The 14,781-nt window shown below is 38.5% G+C and overlaps 1 protein-coding gene across 1 annotated transcript in view; it reads left to right on the top strand.

Annotated features, from left to right (window-relative positions):
• The first annotated feature begins 254 nt into the window (after nt 1-254).
• Nucleotides 255-14,781, top strand: part of RASGRP3 (RAS guanyl releasing protein 3 (calcium and DAG-regulated)) — a 92,369-nt gene continuing 77,842 nt past the window's right edge. The window contains exon 1 of the mRNA XM_004686302.2: nt 255-309. The gene's annotated coding sequence lies outside the window, so the exon portion shown is untranslated. The remainder of the gene's footprint in view (nt 310-14,781) is intronic.

Raw genomic sequence — 14,781 nt, 5'->3', positions numbered from 1 at the left:
TAGGAGGAAGTGTGCATGCCATTTAGCCAAACAACATTTAATTCATGGAGTTCAAAGCTTAGCAGCTTCACTGTCGTTGTTAGGCGTAAACAGCTTGCAAATTGGACTTTTTTTTTCTCTTCCCACTTTTGAACTAGATTTGGGTAATGTAGGTAATGACAGCTTTTTAGAAGAATGTACAGGAATCTCTAGGTGTCTGGACACTGAACACATGGAAGAAAAACTTGTTAGGGTTTGGAGAAGTGAAAAGAAAGAGATGATTCACTAGAGATGAGCTTGAAATGGTTCTTGATCGGCAAGTGAGTGAAGGTAAGTGTCCTTTTTAAGACTGTCTGTGATTATGTCTGCATGAGTGTCATGAGCTAGAAGGATTAAACACAGACAGTGTGTGTGAGTTCAGGGTAGATCCTCATGCAACTTTCACTGAGCTTTGCTTGTATCTCTGAAGAATGTGGGAATCAGACTCAGCTATGACTTCCTCAGCTTTCACACCAACAGAAGTAATTTTTAAATAGTTGTTTCTTTAAAATCACTTTATCGCCACTCTTTTATCCAGCTTCGCTATCAAAAGGTGGCTAAGATATTATAAATAATGTCATTGAAGAGCATTTTTGAGAAATACTTCCTTGATATTTGTCTTTTTTCTATCCTTTTGGAATGATGATTAATAATAGCTTGTTTACCATACCTTTGATCAATACTAGCATAGAATACATGTCCTCAAGCAAAAATGGGGATGTATTAAACTAAAATTTAAACTTAAGCTAAAATTTACATAAAATGAAGTGATGATAGGATTTTTAAAAAAGATTCATTTATTTATGCATGCAGAACTGGGGTATAGGCCAGAGGTGCAGGGGTGGTGAGAGGCTTCACCAGAGACAGTGTGGGAAGCAGAACAGGCGCATCGACAAAGTACATGGCTGAGGGGAGCAGCAGGCGAGACAGGAGAAGTCTGCTGCACCATGTGGGTCAGCTCCCTGGGCAGGACTGAAGTCATGCTTTAGTGGCTGCAGGTAGTTTCACAGTGCTATGCTCTAACCCATTGTGCCACCAGGGAGGGCCCTATGATAAAGAATTTTTTAAATGCAAAGTTTCTCTTAGATTGAATTTAAGATAAAAGAGAACTTTCTAGAAACACATACACACAAAATCCAGCACTGAACAGCTTCCAGTAATAAAAATGGTTCAGGGTAATTATTTACATTGAAATTATTATTTTAAAACATTCATTCGGCATCTGTTTTCTGAGTGATCTGAATTGTTACTGGGTTTGGAAGTAGAAAGTTCAAAAGGGAGTGGGTTAAGTCCAGGAACAGTTGATGTTTCCTATCAAAACTTGGACATTCCAGAGTCTTTTAACATTTCTTGCATTGAACAAGTTAAGTTTGTTTAAATGACGCACCATGACTGCAGCTAATTGGTACTGAAATAACTTGATTAATGTTACCACAATGACAAAGGAGTAAATTTCTGGTGGTTTATTGAAAGGGAAGAGCAGAGGAAATGTGTTACTGTTATTTTGCTTTATCACAGTTTATGATTAGTATGTGTGGAAACTGTCACAGGAAGATAGCAAAGCTGGAAGCCAGAAAAGCTGACCCAGTCACATCTCTCTGGGCACAGGAGGCCTGGTTCTGGCTCCATGTGGATCCCAAGGTCTGTTGCCTTTTCTAGGAGCACTTACAGGTTTTTTGTTTTGTTTTCTGATTAGAACATTGAAATTCACTCCACGGAAACTGTAGCAATATATAATATTCTTGAACAGAAAGAAAGATACATTAATTGAATTTAAATTCTAAATTATAGAAGAAAACAAAATTAATCTGGGAAATATGATGGGTGTGAAGAAACAAATCAAAAGAACTCTTAACACTTACTTCCAGAAGACTCAATTCAAAGTCAATTCTGAACTCATTTTATCATGTCCACTAGTGAAACCTAATCAATTGTCACTTCATGAGCCTAACAGTCAGGGATGCTGGCCATGATCTGGTTTCCATTAATGTTGAATTCATTCCCATAACAATTTCAAAAGAACTTCCTCATTCAACACATTCATCTGTTTACTTTATGAGAATAAAAAATGTTATAAACACCAATGAAGAATTTAAAAAACAAATAAATGGGTTATATATTTTATTCTAAAAATGTTTTTTTTTTCACTTCTAGATATCTTATTTTTTGGTCATTACTTTCTAGCTGCCCACAGATGCTCATAAATGCACTCATGAAATGCCAGTTATTTAAAATTCAAAAGGGATTTCTTGAGAATATTTAATAGTTTCACAGGTTTCTTCGTGTAATTTTAAGCTCTGAGAGTATGTTACAAAATTAGGAGTTACCTAATTTAAAAAAATTATTACTTGTAGCTTTTCTGCTAATTAAACAGAGATCTATTGTTTGGTTTTCAGCACTCCTATAATCATGATGTATTTACAGTTCACATTGTACCCCTCATCCAAATATAAGTGGAAACAGATTAATGAAGAGATCTTGCAAAGTGGTGAGAAAATTTAGATGTCACCAAATGTAACCCACAATTGTAGGAAGTGCTGAAGTATGTTGTGGGAAGAAGCAAGCCAAGGTCAGGCAGTCATGCACCCTGACCTGAGGCTGTGGGGAAAGGGCCTGTGGCCTGTTGATTTTTGTGTATGGGCATATCAGGTCCAGGTGGCCTCCAATGGCCTCCAGACATTCCCTCTCCTACACTCTCATCTCCTTACACTCTATATTACTGGTCAGCCACATATCACCCCACCAAAGATACCAAAGATAATTAACTCCTCTTATTTTTTAATAGAATCTCTACCTTTGATCATTTCTTCATTTATTTAGAGAAAGGGAATTATATAGGGCACTGGACATCTTATATATGGAACCAAATAAATGATGTATATAGTAAGTGCCAGTAAGGCAGACCTGACCCAGGCAGACTTCATGGAGGCCTGAGCTCCGGTGCAGGGAGAGATTTAAGCATCCAAGTCTGTGTACATGGGCAGAGGCAGGAAGGCAGTTGGCTTGCCAGATGAAATATGAAATTCTGACTTAAATGTGAGATTCAGATAGTTTGTCTTATTGCACAATTGACTACAAATGCCTATTGCATGGGATATTTGCAAATATCATTTGTTGACTACCTAGAATTCATATTTAATTGAGTGCTTATGTTTTTACCTCCTAAATCTGAACCATACCAGGGAACTGCAAGTCAACCAGTTGGATAGAGAAGAGACAATAAGCATATCAGCAAGAGAGAATTATCTAGAGGAAGATCGGGTTAGACTGTGGTGGACCTTGCCACCTTCTAACAGGGATTAGAATATAATTTCAGGACATGGGGGAGCCACCAAGGGATTTTTGAAAAGGAAAATGCCATAATAAGATCTGCCCACTTGATCCAAAAATCTGCTGGTTAAGAGAGCAGGTCTCAGAGGTCTGGGTTCTGGTGACAAGAAGAGAGATTAAGCCAGATGAGACACATTAGAGAACTAATCCACATGTTTTGCAAACTAATTGGATATGGTTGTAAGAGGAGAGGAAATAGAGATGATGCTATGTTTTATGGACTACTCAAGAAACAGCCAAAGACGTAACTTAAGGTTAGGGAGTTACTGAGAGAGGTGAGAAGTTTGGTGTAGGCATGTCACATGAGAAAAAGGAAACATCTCAGCGGAAAAGTGAAGATCAGAAATAACAGCACTGAGCATGAGCCACTTGTCAAAATGAGTCCGTCCATCTCTAATTAGTGCTCACAACCATCTGTAGACAGGTTCAATGACAAGCCACCTTTTATAGACCAGAAAACTAAGCTCAAAAGAGTGTTTCCATGATTACGCAGCTAGTGAGAGGTAGACAGCAAGTGGAATCCAGGTGTGCGAAGGTAAGGAGCCTGGTCCTGCTAACCCACACCGAGGAGGCTCAGCATCTGCTCTGGGTCCCTTTTCCATCTGCAGAGCCCTAAGGTCATAGAATGTTCAAGCTATCATCCAGCCTTAAGCTAGATTCCTGGTCATTTATTGTTCCTAATTGTGGAAACCATCAGAATTCTGCCTTTTGGTTTATCTTTACAAGGAAATGAGAATAGTTTTATGAAGAGGTTTTCTTATGTGCTCACTTATTACCTCACTTATTTTTTTTTTCTCCTTGTGCCTTGATTTTGAGTTCCCCTTCGTATCTGGTGAAGTAAAGACCAGGCTGAAGAGGGACCTGCACCAAGGATGCCAATCCTCTCCCTGTCCCTGGCTGCCCTCTAGCGGCAGGATCAGCTAACAACCAGCCCAGCTCTGGGACACACAGCTGCCCCAGAGTGCGCAGAATCACTGGTTTGATGACCAGTTCGTTGTGCTAGGAGATTCTGGAAAAAGATTTTTATGAAATTACACATTTATGGCTTGCAGGCCCAAAGGGCATTGCGAATAGATCTATTTTATGGGCTTCTGAAATTCGCTAATGACTGAATTTCCCACTTGTTTATCTTGTTAGGTAGACACATATATCAAGTTTGGCTATAAAGTTTTTAATGCCCATCTGTTCCTTTATTGTTAAAATTCCCTAGACCTTTAATTTTAAATATTTACTTCAGAATACACAATATATTTGTTAGTAAAAAGTGAACAGTCTTTTAACAATGTCTCCTCAGGAAATAATCATAAATTGAAACAGAAACACATGTAAAAAGAGTGTTTACCTATATGTTACAGATACGATTTGAACCTAGTAACAGAATTATACAAAAAAAAAGGGGGGGGGGAGTTGTTAAATAATGTTCCACAACATGGAGTTTTAGATAGCTATAGCTATTAAATTACATTGACATATTTAATGGTATTGGAAATTGTTCCCAGTAAACGTTAAGTGAAAAAGAGAAGGCAACGAAAATGCATACATAGTGTAAACCTATTTTCTTAAAAGTAATAAGTGCGTATAGGAAAAACAGCTAAGAAATAAAATTTTGTTTTCTGAAATGTTAACATTAGGAATCTCTGTATCGTGGCTAGTGGTGATTTTTATCTCCTGCTTGTCTCCAGGAGAAGCAAGTACTACTTCTATATCAGGTACAAAAACTAGTATGTTTTTAGAAAATGGGAGCAAACTCTCCCATGTTCTAGATTCTTGCTGTCTTGCTGCCAGTAATGTTTGTGCTAATTCAGCCGCAGCCTCTTTGCCCTGTAGAGCGCTGTATCCTGTTTGTGACAGCATAATTCATTGTGATGGAAAAGATTGTGATGCACTAGCCTGGTCTGTGACTTCATTGCATTCATCAGCAACAGGAAACAAAGGCACACTTTTTTTTTTTCATAATTGTTTTAGTAATAATTGACAATTGGAGGAAATGAATGGCAGCAAACAATTATGGGCAGACAAGATGGTCAGCAAATGGACTGGGAAATGCACGAAGGGCCACTCTCAGTTTTATTCACGCGAAATCACGTTACAAAGATAGTATTGTTTTATTCTCAATCTACTCTTGAAATCACTATTATTTGTAACCAACAGTTAAGTTACACAATTCTTTAGCTGGCAACAATGAACTCCGTATGTTTTTAATTCAGTAATCTGTTCATCCGCTGCCGGGATTTGCTGCGGAGTTGCTTGCATATTAATATTCAGGATCTGCAGGAATTCCTCCTTGTGCCTGTGTCCAGCACTAACCCTCCTATGCTAATATCCAGTTGCCTATTACCATATGTAATATGGTAAAAGTTTTATTTTCCATTAAACATATATGGAATTAAGTCTCTATTTTCATGTGAAAGACATGGTGGAGGGAACAAACAACAAAAAGGATGAAAGATTGTTCATGCTTCACCATCCCGTTTCTAGTTTCTATGCTTCGAAATGAGCACAATTAATAACCACTGATGTGAAAATGTGAGCTACGTTCTCAATTAGGAAAGGATTGAGGAAGGTAGGTATTATATGTTCTGGAGTAACATTCTCTCAGCGAATGACATGCCCATGGACATAACTTAGCTGCCCTGTCTGTTGGGTATTATTAAAATTCTTTGTACTAAGGAATTAAAATTCAGGGCCTGATTTCACTTTTACTTCAAGGCATATTCTCCTCTAATTAGACTACTTTTGAGTAAAATTCGATAGCAGCTATGACTTCGTCTGATTTTTTTTCAAAGATTTATTTTTCTTTGTTTATGCATACAAGAATTGGAGTAGAGATCAGACATGTAGGGAGTGAGAGGATTCACTGAGAGGAGCAGAACAGGTGTATCTGTTACAGGGTACCGCAATGTAAATTGGGTTGCCTGTCTGTGGGTCTTCACCCGTGTGCTTACGGTTCAATAGTGTTATGGACACACTCAAAAGGTTAAATAATGGATTTATTTATAAGGAGAAAGGTAAAGGAATAACCCAGGGAAAGAGGGAGAGAAACACAGGTTAAATAGGATGTCCTACCAGTTCTGCTGACTTGGACTCCACCAGCATGCTGAAAACCAATTGAGAGCCAAAACGATCAGCTGCGAACCACCAGGTCGCCTCCCAGAGCCCACATGTCCGGTTTTACCCCAACCTGGCTGCTCAGTTCCGCCCTCATGCCCCGGCGTGCTTCTCCTTGGTACTGATGGGATTTGGAGTTCCAGCATCTGGAGTGGAGGCGGAGTCCATGAAACCTGTACCTGTCACAGATTCACTGAAATACACTGCTGGGCCAGCAGCTAGTAAGACAGGCTGGGGATTGAACTCACGCTGCAGTGGCTGCCCATAGCTTTACAGTGCTGAGACTAAACCCCAGCATCACCAGGGAGGCCCTAACTACAATTTTAAAGGTCACTGACCATCTACTTATGGGCCTTTGGACTGACACCATCTGCTAGAAATATAATATGAACCATAAATTTCATTTTCCGTTATGTGGTATCTACATGAAAAAGAATTAAAGGAAATAGGTAAAACTGACTTTAAGGTTATACTTTATGTATCCCAGTATATCAGAAGATTACTAGTGAAATACTTTATAGGTTTTTGGATATCAAATCTTTGAAATCCGATGGGTATTTTATGCTTACTACCTAATCTCAACTCAGAAAAGTCTCATGTGCAGCTGTCAGTAAGTTCAGGAGCCTGGACAGCACAAACCCAGTGGCCACCAAAGTCACATAAATGGCACTTGACGACTGCCTGGTTGGTCTGTCTAGGCAACAGTGTTCTCCATTCTGGTACATTCCTAGCAGGTATCAGCTAAAGCTGGGTAATTGGAAAGCAAGCAAAGGACTAGCAATGTTTTAGATTTTAACCTATTAAACAATCCAACTACTCATTTAGGTTGTATAGTAATGGATTCTCCAATGGAAAATAAAAATAATAGAGGTTTTCAAAAATTCCCTACTTTGAAATCTGAATGATCTGATCATAAAAAAATTAATTGTATCATGGTGTCAAGTGAATTTAGGTTTAGAATTGATCTCATTACACAACTTAAAACTAACGCTCAGAACATTATAAACATTGTGCTCTTAGAAAGGATAAAACTTAATACAAAGAAAGAAATCTTTAGCACTTTGCACACACACACTCACTACTAACATTGTGACAGCTTGCTGATGCCTTTTTTCATTCTGCATTGTTTGAAGAGGCGGAAGTAAGCTTCAATAATCTTGTATAACTACTCTGCCCTGGGGATTCTCATGCCAGTCAGCTGGGGTGATAAAGATAGTTCTGTGTGCTAAAAATGGAGAGACAAAAATAGAACTGGTGGAAGTGGCTACAACCCAAGACCCTGTAGGTTCCTATCGCTTGGCTTGGCAGAGATTTGGAAACAAGGGCTCCTGAAGTCTTGGGAATGCGTCGTGATCTAATGGAACAATCGTATTTTGGATTCCAGGAGGAATTGGTTATGAAGGTACATTCGTGTAAAGCATAAAGTTCTAATATCAATATGTAAGTGAAAGACATTTAAAATATAAACAATGACCATCCATCCCCGTGGTTTACCAGTTGGCAGTACTCCAAAAGCTTGTTTAAGAATGTTCTTGGCCCTCTGAATTAACTTTCCATTTTTACCATAGAAACAAAGTTATAAATAGTGACTGAGTATGTATACCTAAAATATCATATACCTATCCTGAAATTGTGAAAATGTTTTATAATATGTAACATTAAATCATTGTTTTTCTAAAGCATTACTTTTATTAACTCATTATTAGTGATTATTATATATTATAGTGTGCATTCTTTGTTAAGTTATAACAACATATAATCATTAGTGTATTGTTTCCATATTAATAAGTTATACTAAAACTAATCACCCTAATAGTTTTGTTAGTAGTATATTAGTAATTAACCTAAACGGTAAAAGAATATGCTGAATCATTCACGAGCACCTTATCACCAAACCACAAGCTCTGAAGAGAATCTGGCAAGTGCCAGATGTTTTTGCCAGGTTGGGGGGAAAGCACAAAAAATCATTTGCATTTATTTTATCTGGTACTGTCGGTAGGAAAGCAAATTCGCAAAGGAATGAGGAAATAGATGGAATTCTTTGCTAAGGAGACTCCCTCACTACGTGACATTAATATGGAGGAGGGCTTTTCATTCCTGCATCTAAATTTACTTCCAAATGCTGCAACTGCTTCTTCCTTCAGAACAGAGTACCTCTAACACTGCTCTGTGTGGTCACAGTCTGGAACTTGTTTGGTTCCCAGGTAGGGGGAGATTTTTCTATGGAACATTTGGCAGAGAGGTAGAAGAGGGAGGCAGGTTACAAGAGAGGATCCGTGGACCCATTAGGGAATTGAGCAGATTTGTTCAGTTCTCCGATGGGGAGAGAAGGCAGAGCACTGGGGACCCCTGGATCTTCTCTAAATATTCCTTGCACAGCCAGGGTTGGGAAGAAAGGAGAGCTGTGTGCCCCCAGCCTGGGTGTGTACAGTCTGCTCCCCAATTCTTTTTTCTTTTCCTCCCAGGTATCCAAATTCCATCCAGGAAAGCCTTTCTTTGCCTTCAAACAGCCAACTCATTTTTTTATGTCTTTGCAAGAGCTATTAACTGTTGCTTCCTGCAGATACTCCCATTGCCCTTTCAATCACCAGTATCAGTGAGGGGGGTGACAAAGTCAGGCATTAACTGGCCTGTAGGCAAAGTCAAGAAATCTGGGTTGAGTGGGGCCATGGCTGGGCTTCAAAAGTCAGCAAGAGAACCCAAAGAATGGTATATGAATTAGGTCTTAAGGTGATTTTAAAAATCTCTCTAGGAACTAGGAACAGCACTGCATATCACTGGTGCTTAAATAATATTTGCTGTATCATTTGTGAACACATCAGGACATGTATTTATATGTGATAGAGATAAGATATGCTTTCCTGACTATGTGCTCCAGACACAGACACAGATGACATGGTTACTCTCCGTTAGGTGCTAAGGTATACCAAATTATTAACCTTGGACTTAATGAAAGAATGAATAAAAGTATCAACAAAGTATACTGTTATTAAAGTATTAACAATTTTTTATATCTACCTATCTATGTATCTATCAATCAATCATCTTTTTGCTGCCACTAGCTTTCCATTATTTGAGTCTTCATCCTCTAGGACTAAGACATTGTTTTTTCAAGCATCTACTTTTAAGACTTAATAGATTATACTACATAGGTGAGATGGGATATTGTATAGTACAGCCTTGGAGGAATATTTGGTGATTTTGGTATCTTTTAGAATATCTAATAACATTAGAAACATTTATGATATATGCTCAATTTAAAAAAAAAGGCAAGCTAATAATCTACATGGCCATTGTAAATCTTAGGAAAAACAGGAAAGATATATTTAATTTATTACCCATTTTGTATAAAAAAACTAAATGCCTTTCAAACACAGGTTGCAGTCAGGTGTCATTTGGGGCAACATTAACTACTCTGAAGTTATTAAAGACTTCATGGAGACTTGAAGATCTACTTTTTAGTAGCTCCCTCAAATGACTAGCAGGTGCTGGCTATTTGCTGAGACCCAGTTCTCTTTTTGGATTTATTTGTGGGACTGGTTGAGTGTCCTCACGACATGGCATCTGACTCAGAGAGATCCAAGAGACCAAAAGAAAGCAGTTTTGCCTGGGTTTCCACCAGTAGCACAGGGCTGACCTTATTCTGGATATGAAGACTACATGAGGTTATGTGAAGTCCCGTAAGTGAGGGATGATCTGAGCTTCCCACATAGACACACTGAATAAAATTAACAATGGTGTTATTAGAGATGATCTGAATTTTCTTTTTTGTGCTCTTTTATACTTTTCATTTTTGTGACACTACATGACTTTTGACATCACACACACATCAGTTATTTCTTCAAGTTATGGTTATTGCAAATAGGAGCATATTAGTCGCTGGTATAGATGAGATGGAATATTGTACAGCCATTTAGGAAAACTCATGTTTTTGGAGGATTATTTGATGACATTGGTATCTTATCTTTTATGTGATATAAAGTTGGATTATGTATGATTTTGTTTGATGTAATGTTGTAGGCAAGGAAAGGAGAATTTAGATGAGAAGAGTGATAATTTTGAAATATGGGGCATAAGACTCAGAAAAGTGGCCAAGATAGCTTGGTAGTGTGTGAACCCCATGAACTAGGTAAACATTAGAGAGGGGGAAGAAAATTATGACCAATGAGACCTGAGATTTCAGCCAAAGATGTGTCTAACACACACCTTTACTTACTTTTTTTTCTTTTGAGATTCTAACATGAGGTCAAAAGGATTACTTTTATGTCACAAGTAGCTGATGATAGTATTTTGGAGTTGAAGAGCCAAGTATTGATGACTACTAATTCAACAATGGAAATAAGAAAATCACTCCCATTTATGATGGAGAACCCTTCAGAAAGATTTGGGAAACAGTGGTACCAGAAGCCACCAAAACTGTAGGTAAAGATGAAGCTAAATAGAGGAACATTGGTGAAAATTTTCTCCAAAAGCACATCTCTTGACTCTTTCTTCTACTTTATACAATTAGGTTTTACCCCCTTCCCACCAGAATAGACACTGGGGTTTATTCTCTCAAGGGGATAAAACAATGGGTGTTTAGACTGAGGATCCCAGTCTCTGGGTGAGGCCCAGTTGAAAGTAGGCATATAATAATTAAAACCTGAGAATTAACTGAGAATTGAAACCTAGCCCTATTCTCCCACCTGGCATGGAAGTCCTCTTTGCCTTCACATCCTTTAGAGAAAAGGCACTAGGAGGTCCCAGAGGTGTCCACCCTGCCAGGAGGGCCTCCCTACAGTAGGCCAGCTGGTACCCAGTGGACAACCTGACATGCATTTCTTTGACTATTTTCTGAGGTGTGGACACTTATTTACCAGTTCTCTCTGTTTCCCTTCCACATTCCTCCCCCCCACCAAGTCAGCTCCCTTTGTCAATTTTGGTATAAAGAATTTTCTTTCCATTAACTTGAAGGCTTCAGAAAAGCAGATGAATTGGGTCACATACACATACACATACATACATATACTCCCATGTGCACAAACACAAACACTTACATACACACACACCTGCACCTGTGGAGCTGAACTGATTAAAACTGAACCTAGATTTTTGTTTGTTAATTATGATAGTCAGCATTTTATTTTAAAAATTTATTTATTGATGTATACAAGAACTCGGGGTATAGGTGTGGGGGTAGAGGTACAAGGGTTAAGTAGAAACAGGGTGGGGAGCAGAACAGGTGAATCTACTGCAGAGGGAGGCAGTGGGTGAGACCAGAGAGGTCTGCTGTGCCATGTGGGTTAGTTCTCTTGGCAGTGGAGGATTAAACTTATGCTATAGTGGCTGTCGAAAGCTTGATAGGTTAGTTCCCTGGCTGTGGAGTGAATTCAGGCCACAACAGTGATAGCACTGAGACTTAACCCTTTGTCTACCAGGGATGACCCTCCCCTGTTTTGTCCCCTTCTCACGCATCCCTTCTTTGTTGTATGTCTCATTTTATGGTCGAATTACTGGTTTTGACTTTTCCTTGACTGTTTTTATTTGGTTTCTCTGTATTCCACATATAACTGAGACAATATATCTTTTCTTTCTGACTAATTTCAGCTACCGTAATCCCTTCCAGCTCCACCCATGTTGTTGCAAATGGCATGAGTTTGCTGAGTAATATTCTATTGAATAAATATACCACAACTTTTTTTATCAGTTCATCTATGTTGGAGTATATGGATTGTTTCCATATTTTGGCTATTGTAAATAGTGCTAAAATAAACATAGTAGCGCAGATATCCTTTCAAATTAGCGTTTTTGTGTCTGTTAGGTAAATTCCTAGGAGTGGAATCACTGGAGCATATAGTAGATCCATTTTTAATGTTCTGAGGAAACTGCACACAGCTTTCCATAGTGGTTGGATTAGTTTACATCCACAAGTAGTGTAAGAGTGTTTCTTAATCTCCACTTCTCACCAGCATTTGCTGTTTCCAGTGTTTTTTAATGTGGGCCATTCTTACTGAAGTGCTTAAGATGAGTTTAGACAATCAACACTTGTCGGAGACTCTTTGTCTCCGATCACTGATTATTAGGGGGCAGAACAGGCAGGGTCTCACGGTGGGAATGGCTTTGGCGAATGGAGATTCCTAGAAAAAGGGGAAAAAAGGAAAGAAAAGAGGAGGGGGCACAAGGAAGACATGGGAATGGGAGTTGGGTGTAAGTCTTCCTGCTCTGCCTTCACCAGAGGTTTATTTTATACATTTCAAGCAGGCAGAGGGATGACATTAGCATATGAAATGGGTTGAGATTACAATCACCTTTTTTCTAAGAATAGTCTGGGGGCTGTTCGACCTTTAGTTGAGACTATAACATTTTTAAAATCAATCTATCGAGATTAAAACAGGTACATAGATTCCCAAAGTTTGACTAATATTACAATATTTACCACAGTGAAGATTAACCAAAATAAAATCCCTTAAACATTATTACTTAACGGCTTTCATTCTCATAGAGACATCCTAGGGGGTAAAGTAAAGTGAGGGCAAGAAGAGGAAATTTCTTGTAAATCAAATTACAGTAAGGTTTTTTGTTAGAAAGTTTAAGTGAATTTTCTTGAAGTCTAGATGGTAGAAAATCTGGTTAGCTCTGAATAGATGACTTGGGTGAATTTCCATATCGAAAGACTAGATTGTAGGAAGTTTGAATGGTTCTTTAGAAACTGAATAGAAGGCTAGTGAGGTAGTAGAGTGATAAGGCTTGGGTTTTCCTTGTCTGGCAGTGAGAGAGACTTTGCTGTAAGTAACAGCCATTTGTTTTTATTAATTAGCCAGTTGTCATATCACTTTTGACTTCAAGAGGAATTTCTCACCCTGGTGCAGTACTTGCTTGTCGGGGCCAGGTAGCGCCTTCTGAGGTTGAGGCAATCTAATTGTAAGCTGAAGGTTATTCAGAATATTTTGATATTACGATTATACAAAACAGGGAGGTCATAACAAGTTAGCATGGAAAGTCTGATTTTTCAGAGCATTTCCCCTCCATCCTTATCGTGTCTGTCGACAGAGTGCATAACTTGTGTCAAACACTGACCTTAATTACTCAGATATTAACACTGCAGTTTATTTCCCATTTATGTACTTTTTCTTCTTTTCCTACCTTTTTGATTTTTCCTGTGGTTTTTTTTTTTTTTTTAACTCCAATTTTTCTCCTCTAGAGGTTTGGAAGTTGTAGTCTATGATCATTCACCATGAACACGACAATCTCATCTTTTAAAATTACATGCTTGACTCAAAATCTGATACAAGGCCTCCCTGGTGGCCTAAGGGTTAAGACTCAGCGCTGTCATGGTTATGGCCTGAGATCTATCTAGCTATTTTAGTGAATCCAACTATTTTGCTCCCCACGCTGTCTGTGCTGAATCCTCTCACCCCCTGTATCTCTGACCTGTACCCCACTTCTCTATGCATAAATAAATCTTTAAAAAAATAATTTTGAGGTATAATGAACACAACAAACAGAACATATTCAAAGCATATAATTTAATGTGCCTACCCATGAAGCCATGACTTAATCAAGATAATAAACAGCCACTTAAAAAGAATACTTGGGGGGGGGCCTCCCTGGTGGCGCATTGGGTTAAAGCGCAGCACTAAGAATCAAAAGCCACTTCCGCATGGCTTGAGTTGATTTCCGTCTGCCCCAGAGGTGACCACATGGTGTGGCAGACCTCTCCTGACCGGCCCCCTGCTCCCCTCAGCAGTGTACTTCTTTGATCTGCCTGTTCTGCACCCCCCCCCCACCACTCTGTCTCTGGTGAATCCTCTCACTGCCCCTGCAACTCTGGCCTGTACCCCAGTTCTATATGAATAAATAAATAAATCTTTATAAAAAAAAAAGACTTGGGGGCACACACAAACACAAACATAACCAGTTGCATATTACCAAAGTCTGCTAGTTTTCTGTAAACTCATTTTAGTCAAGGGGCAGCTTCTGAACAGAAGTAGCTACAAAAATTATCATTAATGAAAGCCAACGAAGCATTGTGCTAAGTGCTCTCTATTAATTATTTCTCAGTGTTGACTTTATTGGCCTTCTTTTTTAGTTGTAAAAGCAAAATGAGTTTGGTATAAAGTATTCAATATCAACATAAATAGTATACAAAAAGGAGTGATTTGTAATTTTTTATTTACTTCAGGATAGACATATGTGTATTGCCTTTGTTCACTGCAAGCATTCACTTGACAGACATTATTTTAATAACAATGAGGTTAAATTCATAATGGATTTCTTTGGTTATATGCTCTGCAGTTTTCTTTTTTCACTAATTACATCAAAGCCAACGTCCTACTTCATCCTTTT

This window comes from Condylura cristata, unplaced genomic scaffold (assembly GCF_000260355.1).
Source record: "Condylura cristata isolate star-nosed mole 26May11 unplaced genomic scaffold, ConCri1.0 scaffold00020, whole genome shotgun sequence".
NCBI classification, from domain to species: domain Eukaryota; kingdom Metazoa; phylum Chordata; class Mammalia; order Eulipotyphla; family Talpidae; genus Condylura; species Condylura cristata.
This window is presented reverse-complemented; position numbering and strand designations above follow the sequence as displayed.